Source organism: Mytilus galloprovincialis, chromosome 1 (genome assembly GCF_965363235.1).
Source record: "Mytilus galloprovincialis chromosome 1, xbMytGall1.hap1.1, whole genome shotgun sequence".
Classification (NCBI taxonomy): Eukaryota; Metazoa; Mollusca; class Bivalvia; order Mytilida; family Mytilidae; genus Mytilus; species Mytilus galloprovincialis.
Window position 1 is genome coordinate 81721081 of NC_134838.1, and position 10258 is coordinate 81731338.

General features: G+C 31.7%; 1 long non-coding RNA gene across 1 annotated transcript; it reads right to left on the reverse strand.

Annotated features, from left to right (window-relative positions):
* Window positions 1–588: 588 nt before the first annotated feature.
* Window positions 589–6332, reverse strand: LOC143046971 (uncharacterized). Its single transcript, XR_012969365.1, has 5 exons — window positions 5181–6332; window positions 3854–3903; window positions 2760–3171; window positions 1316–1428; window positions 589–651 (listed from the first exon to the last, which is right to left on the reverse strand). It is a non-coding gene; the product is annotated as an uncharacterized LOC143046971 (long non-coding RNA).
* Between the last annotated feature and the right edge of the window lie 3926 nt (window positions 6333–10258).

Below are 10258 nucleotides of genomic sequence, written 5' to 3' on the forward strand. Positions count from 1 at the left end.
ACTTAAGTACGGTTAAAATGTTATCTTATTAAACAAAAATGCATTATATTATCTTATTTATGAAATGTTCCAAACACTGTTTAAAGAGGTGTACATTATAAAATGATTAAACTATGCTATTAGTATGTTATTTAATTGGATGATGGCTAAGTAAGTGTTTGACGCAAAAGTACGATTATTTCACGCTGAAATACGATTGTATGACGCCGAAGAACTATTGATCTTATTAAACAATGATGTATTATATTATCTTGTTTATCAAATGTTCCAAACACTGTTTATAGAGGTATATATTATGAAAAAATTAAACTATGCTATAAATCTGTTACTTACTTGGACTATATTTAAGTAAGTGTTTGACACTTAATGACGGTTGTTTAACGCTAAAGTACGATTATTTGACGCTAAAATACGATTGTATGACGCCGAAAAACTATTGTTTGACATTAAAATACGGCTAAAATGTTATCTTATTAAACAACGATGCATTATATTATCTTATTTATCAAATCTTTTAATTACTCTTTAAAGAGGTGTTCATTAAAAAATTATTAAACTATGCTATAAGTCTGTTACTTACTTGAATGACGATTAAGTAAATGTTTGACGCTTGAAGACGGTTTTTTGGCGCTGAAGTACTATCATTTGACACTGAAATACGATTGATGACGCTGAAAAACTATTGTTTGACACTAAAGTACGGTAAAAATGTTATATTATTCAACAATAATGTATTATATGTTGTATATCAAATGTTCCAAACACCGTTTAAAGAGGTGTACATTATCAAATGATTAAAATATGCTATTAGTCTGTTACTTACTTGGATGACAGTTTAGTAAATGTTTCACGCTCAACAACGGTTTTTTGGCGCTGAAGAACGATTATTTGACGCTGAAATACGATAATATGACGCCAGAGAACTTTTGCTTGACACTAAAGTATGGTTAAAATGTCATCTTAGTAAACAACGATGTATTATTTCATCTTGTTAATCAAATGTTCTAAATACCGCTTCAAGAGGTGTTAGTTATAAAATGATTAAACTATGCTATAAGTCTGATACTTACTTGGATGACGGTAAAGTAAGTGTTTGACGCTTAAAGACGATTGTTTGACGCTGAAGTTTGATTATTTGACGCTAAAATACGATTGTATGACGCCGAAGAACCATTGCTTGGCATTAAAGAACGGTTGTAATGTTGTTATTAAACAACGATGTTTTATATCATCTTGTTTTTCAAATGCTTCAAACACCGTTTAAAGAGGTGTACATTATAAAATTATTAAACTATGCTAATTGTCTGATACTTACTTGGATGCAGGTTACGTAAGTGTTTAACGCTCAAGGACGATTGATTGACACTGAAGTAAGACTATTTGATGCTGAAATACGATTGTATGACGCCGAAGAACTATTGGTTGACACTAAAGAAAGGTTAAAGTGTTATCTTATTAAACCATGATGTATCATATTTAGTTTATATCAAATGTTTCAAACATCGTTTAAAGTGGTGTACATTATAAAATGATTAAACTTTTTTATCAGCCTGATAATTACTTGGATGACGGTTACGTAAGTGTTTGACACTTAATGACGATTGTTTGACGCTGAAGTTTAACGCTGAAATACGATTGTATGACAACGACAAATTATTGTTTGACACTAAAGTACGGTTAAAACATTATCTTAATCAAAAACGATGTATTATATTATCTTGTTTCTCAAACATTCCAAATTCCGTTTATAGAGGTGTACATTATAAAATGATTAAACTATGATATTAGTCTGTTACTTACTTGGATGACGGTTAAGTAAGTGTTTGACGATGGAAGACGGTTGTTTGGCGCTGAATGACAATTATTTGACGCTTAAATACGATTGTATGACGCCGAAGAACTATTGATCTTATTAAACAATGATGTATTAAATTATGTTGTTTATCAAATGTCCCAAACACCGTTTAAAGAGGTGTACATTATACAATTATTAAACTTTGCTATTAGTCTTTTACTTACTTGGATAACGGTTAAGTAATTTTTTGACGCTGAAGGACGGTTGTTTGACGCTGAAGAACGATTATTTGACGCTGAAATTCAACTCTATGAAGTGTAAGAACTATTGTTTGACACTATAGTACGGTTAAAATGTTATCTTATTAAACAACGATGTATTATATTATCTTGTTTATTAAATGTTCCAAAAACCGTTTAAAGAGGTGTACATTATAAATTAGTACACTATGCTATAAGGTTGATACTTACTTGGAAAAGGGTTAAGTATGTGTTTGACGCTTAAGTACGGTTCTTTGACGCTGATGTACGATTATTTGACGCTGAAATACGATTGTATCACGCCGAAGAACTATTGTTTGACACTTAAGTACGGTTAAAATGTTATCTTTTTAAACAACGATGCATTATATTATCTTGTTTAACAAATGTTTCAAACACCGTTTAAAGAGGTGTACATTATGAAATGATTAAACTATGCTATTAGTATGTTGCTCAATTATATGACGGTTAAGTAAGTGTTTGACGCTTATGGACGGTTGTTTGACGCTTAAGTACGATTATATGACGCTGAAATACGATTGTATGACGCCCAAGAACTATTGTTTGACACTGAAGTACGGTTAAAATGTTATTTTATTAAGCAACAGTGTATTATAGTATCTTGTTTCGCAAATGTCCCAAACACTGTTTAAACAGGTGTACATTATAAAATGATTAAATTATACTATTTGTATGATACTTACAGAAAACATAGGCATTGCTAAACAGCTAGGAGATAATGCAAAGGTCCAAAATATAAGCCCATCAATCAAAAGAAAAACTTCAGGTTAGAAACTGATGCAATTACGGACCATGCAAGCAAATGAATAAGATGATCACAAACGGTACACTTTATCTAAAGGAATCAAAGTTGGTTGGTGATACATTCAGAAGCACGTTCAATATATATGAAGTGCGATGATCAGGCAGATTGATAACCCTTTTAAATAACCACGGGATGTGGATGCTTTATCTTTATCTTCTTGACAAATATAATGTGTTCCAGTAAAATAAATCTTTAACATTATTGCTTTCATCATGTTCATGTCTCATGTAAGAATGGGATGCACTTCAAAACTATAAATTACACAGACATCCATCACACTAAATATAATCCTAAAAAGATCGGATTTTTATAAATTACATATCCTTCTCATCTCTCCTCCGTTAATGACATAACACATGATGATGAAACTCTACCATTTTAAAATTAGACTTCTAAACTTCATGAAATATCTATAATATATTTGGTTGATATTGTTCTAAAATTTAATTAAAATATAATAATATGTAAAATAACAAAATCAGGATAAACTTGTTACACAGTGTACCATAGTCCTAATACGGAATTTATCGGATCAATTTTATTGAACCGATAAATTCTCTTATTAGGACAATCGCACAGTATGTAACTAAAAGTGTATTTGTATCAACTCATACGCGACATATTATTTGCCATCTCATATCCCTGCAAACCATGTTGAGGCCTTTTACAGCTGACTATACGGTATTGGTGTTTTCATAGTTGAAGGTCGCCAACTTGTCGATAATTGCATAAATCCACTTCAACTTTGGTTGTTAGTTGTCTCATTTTTCAATCATACCACTTTTCTTTGTTTTATAGTTTATTAGGTGATACCTTGTATTAAATTTCATCTAAGTGCCATATCTAACAACAACAAAAATTTTCATGCGGTAATATGAAATTGAATCGCTTTTGGCGTTCTACCCGCTATTATGACGTTGACTTACTATAGTTTGACGCTGATGTATAAATGTTTGACGCTTAATTACTTACGTTTGACGCTTAATTACTAATATTTGACGCTTAAGTACGATTGTTTGACGCTGAAATAGAAGTTGTAATGCTATTATGTTGAAAAGTGATATTTCTTTTTTCAATGTATTTTTTATCAAATATAAAAAGAAAAAGCTTAAACAAAAAAAACGAATGAATAAATTCTTTATTATTTCTGACTTGATACAGGCATTTTCTTATGTAGAAAATGGTGGAATAAACCTGGTTCATAGCTTGCAAAACCCTCACTTGTAAGACAGTCGCATCAAATTTCAATATATTCATTATAAAACAATGTGTAAACAAAACAAACAGACATAGTAGGTTAAATATGTAAACAAAGCAACTTCAAAACAAAAAAGCAAATAGCAACTGAATGCCAAAAAAACGAAAACAAATCAATAGACAAACAACAGTATACAAAAAGCAATATATATTTCTAAATACTGAGAAACTGCAGGTGGAGACTTATTTCCCCGATTGTATTACCAGTCTAGTAGTTAGCACTTATGTGATGACTTGAGTTATCATTGATATGTTCATAATTATAAATTAACTGTTAGCACAACATTGATTTTTTGACATACTAAGGCTTTCTACCTCAGAAATAGATTACCATAACTGTATTTAGCAAAACTTTTTTTTTTTGGTCCTCAATGCTCTTTCAATTCGTACTTAATCTGGCCTTTTTAACATTTTCATTTGGGCGTTACTGATGAGTCTTTTGTAGACGAAACGCGCGTCTGGCGTAAATATAAAATTTTAATCCTGGTATCTATGATGAGTTTATTTACGAGTGACCAAACAACACATTAACTCATGAATGCACGTAGCGCATGAGTTGTTTGTTCACTAGTCGAATATTTTCCGATATTTTAATTCTTGAATTAGTCATTCTTTTTTTACATTGGCAACATGCTGAAACTTAAGAAAGAAGAAAATGAAAGGAATTATATCTTTTTCTTCGCATTCACAAATTGTTTTGATCCGACGTCTTGACAACTCATATTATTGTACGACGTCAGAGAAGTAAAATAACCCCCTTCATTTCACATTAGTAATCAATGTAATTCACTGTTATGTTATAATACATTCAATTACATTTGATTACACTTTGTGGTGATTGCAAAACTATTTATTGCAATTCTATTCTGAAATTAAAAACATCCTTTGAGCCGCTCGACACAATGTGAATCTTTATAGCCCAACTAATACTGCGAACATGCATAATATCAAATGAATTCTTCTTTATCAAATGTTTCAAACGGCGTTTAAAGAGGTGTACACGATAAGATGAATTAAACTATGATATTAGCGGGATACTTACAAAAGCCATCGACATTGCAAAACAGCTAGAAGAGTTCTAATCCAATGGTAATGTAATCCCTCAGATATAGGGAAAACTCTACATGCCAACATTGTCGGTTCTTCGTAAACAAGAATAATCTCCTTTTAAAAAAACACTGCTGCAACACATAGTCAGTGCCTTTTACAACTTCTAACACGATATTGGTGATTCTTATAGTTGAAGGCAGCTCTCTGGTTATTAATTGTTTAAATCCACTTTAGTTGTTCGTGGTTTTGTTTTCAATCATAACACTACTTTTTTTATTTTTATAGTTATTGGACGATTCTTTGTTTTATACATACCGGAATTTACTTTATCTTAAAACAAACCAAGTACAATTCAAAAGACAATACGGTATAAATAAATATAAACGGTTAAGTAAGTGTTTGAAGCTTAAGGACGATTGTTTGAAGCTGAAATACGATTATATGACGCCGAAAAACTTTGGTTTGACACTAAAATATGGTTAAAATGTTATCTTATTAAACAACGATGTATTATACTATCTTGTTTATCAAATGTCCCAAACACCATTTAAAGAGGACGAAAAACTATTGTTTGACACTAAAATACGGTAATAGTGCTATCTTATTATGATACTTGCAGAAAACATCGGCATTGATAAATGACTAGGTGATAATGCAATGGTCCAAAGTATAGCTCATCACAAAAAAAAGAACTTCATTTTAGAAATGGATGCAGTTGCGGACCATGCAATCAAATGAGTAACATGCAGTTAGATAGTCACAAACTGGACACTTTATCTTAAGGGATCAAAATTGATCGGTGATGCATTCAAAAGCACGTTCAATATCTATGACACGAGATGATCACGCATATTTTTCCCCCTTTAAATTACCACGGGATATGGATGTTTTATCTTTATATTCACGGCAAATCAATGTTATTCCAGTAAAATAAATCTTAAACAGTATTGCTTTCAGGTCTCATTTAGGAATGGGATGCACTGCAAAACTATGAATCTCACATACATCCATCACATAATAAACATTATCCTCAAAAGATGAGATTTTTATGAATCACATATCCGTCTCATCCTTTTTCTGGTAATAACATAACACATAACGATGAAGGTCTTTCATTTTTACGTGAGACTTCTTAACTACACACACACCTATAGAGAATAATTAATAGTGATGAGGTATATTGAAACAGCAGTGCAAATAAGATTGAATTCCAAACAATATTACAAAGTCTGCTATCAGAATCATTGAAATTGGTTGTGATTGCAAAACATTGATTTGCCTACGCCGAGCCATTCTATTCTAAATTTATTGATGAATAGAGAGTATGGGGCATCCTCTCATAAGACAGAGCGCTGCGCTCACTGGCCAAAAAAGATTCAAAATGTCGCTTGCAGCTGATATTTTCGTACTTTATTTGGCATTTTTAACTTTTTGGGATTCGAGAGTCACTGATGAGTCTTTTGTTAACGAAACGCGCGTCTGGTGTATATACCAGATTTAGTCCTGGTATCTATGATGAGTTTATTTACAACATCAGAGTAAAGAGAACGCGATAACTCATACTTTTGTGCGTCTTTTGCATTACATATATCTCAATGAATTTTACATAATTGAGAAAAAAATCAATGTAAACATATAAATGTAAAGACAAAGAAATTTGAAACCCAACAAAAAACGGGTTGTGATCGGATGTGATCCGCAAGGTTTATTTTCACAATTATGTCTTTTAATTTTTGACTATGCAAGATTTATTCTATCATAAGTCTCCATGGATTCAATTTGTAAAATCTGGATAAAACGTATATCGTCGCTGGGCTTCTAAAATGTTGTAAATTACAAATTTTTCAATAAAAAAATATCTCACAAACAGGCTTTGAAAATTTTGGCAAAATGCATGCTTCCAAAATGTCGTATGTGAACTTGAACATTTTTGTAAATAGCAGTGAAATAAAAACTTTGACATTTCTGGATTATCCAAGAACTTTAACTATTTTCACAGAAATAAAGAAATGTACAATTATTTTTTTCCCAAAGCCATTCTACAATGATTTTCAAGTTTTCATACAACATTTTGGAAGCAAACTTTACAAACAACTGACATTGGCAATTTTGTAACATGTCTTATTTCACACATAGATTGGTCTAACTGTATGCTAGTTTGTAATACCAAAGATTTCCTTCCGCCCAGACCATTGGTGTCAAAAAGTATTTTTATCCAAAAATGTCATATACGACATTTTAGAAGCCCAGCGACGATATCATTGTATGATATTTAGATAACTTGCCCGGATCGGCTGTTGTCTGCTCTTTGTTCGGGTTGTTGTCTCTGATATCTTCGCCGTTTTTCATTCTCAATTGTATTCTCTATTTTTACTTTTGAATAAATACTAGTAGAGGATAATCTCAAGTCACTTAATCAACATTATTTATCGTCGTTCCCTACGCCTATACAAGGCTGCTCACTCTCTGCCTAATTTACATATTTTTGAGACGATAACAATATTATCAGCGATGTCATAATCTCTGAGGAAATGTTGTCAGCGACGTCACATTAGTAGAAGTCATTATCAAGCTTGCTGTTGTCAAGCGTCAAACTGTCTTATGAAGATAGAAAAGACCAGCTATGATTAATAAATAATTGGGGTTTCTTCATGTGGATATCTTAAAAATATTAGTCACAGCTCGTTTGTTGTGCTCACTGGCAAAAAAAAATCACATTTCGCTCATGGCTGATATTTTACAAATCAATGTAAACATTTTGATAATCTATACTTCTGTGCGTCCTTTGCATTAGATCTACATCAATGAACCTCAGATCAGGGAAAACGCTGCAAGTAGAAATAGATCGCACAAAATTCGTTTTGTTAACTTTTATACACGGACTGAAGTGATTCCGCATGTTTCGTGCAGCCTTAACACATATTTTCAAGCTGAAATACGACGGATTGACGCTGGTGTACTATTGTTTGACAGTTAATTACGATTGATTGACACTTAAATACGAATGTTTGACGCTGAAATAGAATTGTTTGACGCTGAAATACGATTGTATGACACTAAAATACTGTTGTTTGCGCTAAAGGACGGCTGTAATGCTATCTTATTATCGATATTTTGTATTATTTTCAATGTTTTCATGTTCCTATATCGATTGAGAAGTCTATTCGTTGAAGAAGATTTTATCATTTTTAGTTGATTAATATACGTGAGTATGCAGAGGAATGAAATAATACGATCAAACATTGATCGGTCAACTTTTTCTGAGATCATCCATAATATCAAATGTATTCTTGTTTATCAAATGTTCCGAACGCCTTTTAAAGAGGTGTACATCATAAGATGAATAAAACTATGATTTTAACAGAATACTTACAGAAGACATCGGCATTGCTAAACGGTCAGGAGAGTTCTAATCCAATGGTCCAAATTTAGCCATTCAACCAAAATAAAAACTTTAGGTTACCAATGGTGGCAATTGTGGACTATGCAAGCAAATGAGTCTAGTGTGGTCAGTTGATCTCAAACAGGACACTTTATCTAAAGGGATGAAAGCTGATCGCTGACGCATTTAAGAAGCACTTTCAATACTTATGATGTACGATGAGCACGTGGATTTCTAACCCTTTTAAAGTGCCAGAGGATGTGGATACTTTATCTTCATCTTCATGACACATATAATGTTGATCCAGTAAAATATATACTTCTGGACTGCTAATGTCGTTATAATCGTTATTATCACACTGAAGTACGATAATTGGACGCTGATGGACTATTGTGTGACGCTAAAGGAAGACTTTTCGACGATTTCGAATGATTGTTTGGCGTTAAAATACGATTCTCTGACGCTGAAATACTATCATTTTACCCTAAAATACGGCTGCAGTGCTATTTTATTAAACAGCGATAAATTATATTATTTTCAATATGTTCCTTTGTCGATGATTTTTTTTTTTTCTTTTTTTAGTATATCTTATGATTTTAAGTTTATTTATCTTCCTGACTGAGTATAAATAGGAATGAAACAATATGATCTACGAGCATGATATGTATAATATGAAAGGTTTTCCTAATGATCAAATGTTCAAAAAACGGTTTAAAGAGGTTACATTATAAGATGAATTAAACTATGACGTTAGAAGGATACTTACAGAAGACATCAATATTGCTAAACGGCTAGGAGATTTCTAATCTAATGGTCCAAAATATAGCCCATCAACAAAAACAAGAAGTTCATATTACCAGTGGTGGTAGTTGTGGACTATGCAAGCAAATGAGCTTATTTAATAGATCATTAACTACAAAAAAAGGAGAATCGTATACGCATTTTTTATTTAAGTCAAGAATAAAATTAAAATAGGAAAGAACTAAATTAAATCAAGTATCAAATATTTCAAAGATGAAATCATAAAAATGTTGGACATTTTGATCGACAACATAATAAAGGTGTTAAAAGGATTAAATTTCTTCCGAAATTTACTGTCCATGTTAATATTAATTATGCATACCGTTTGACGGACTCGTTATTATGATCATATGGAGCAGTGCATACAAAACATTCACAAAGACAAAAGAGGATCCTGCAAAAGAGATACAAAGATATCAAAACGACATTCAAAAACAAAAATACTGAAAACCGAGGAAAATTCAAACCGAAAAGCACCTTATCAAAAGGCAAAATCAAAAGCTTATACAAATTAGATACCAATTTCATATTCCTAACTTGATACAGGCATTTTCTTATGTAGAAAATGGTGGATGAAACCTGGTTTTATAGCTAACTAAACCCCCTAACTTGTCTGACAGTCGCATCAAATTTCATTATATTGACAACAATGTGTAAACAAAACAAAACGACATAATAGGTAAAAATTTCGAAAAAAAACCCAAAAAAAATCAAACAAGTAACTCAATGACGGAACAACGAAATCAAATAAATAGACAAACAACAGTATACTAACAGCAATATAGAATTCTAAAGACTGAGAAACTTGATACCCTCAAAAATAAAAAGATGGTGATCTGAGGAACTCGGAGGGTTATTTGTGTAAAAATGTCTTTTAAACTTTGACA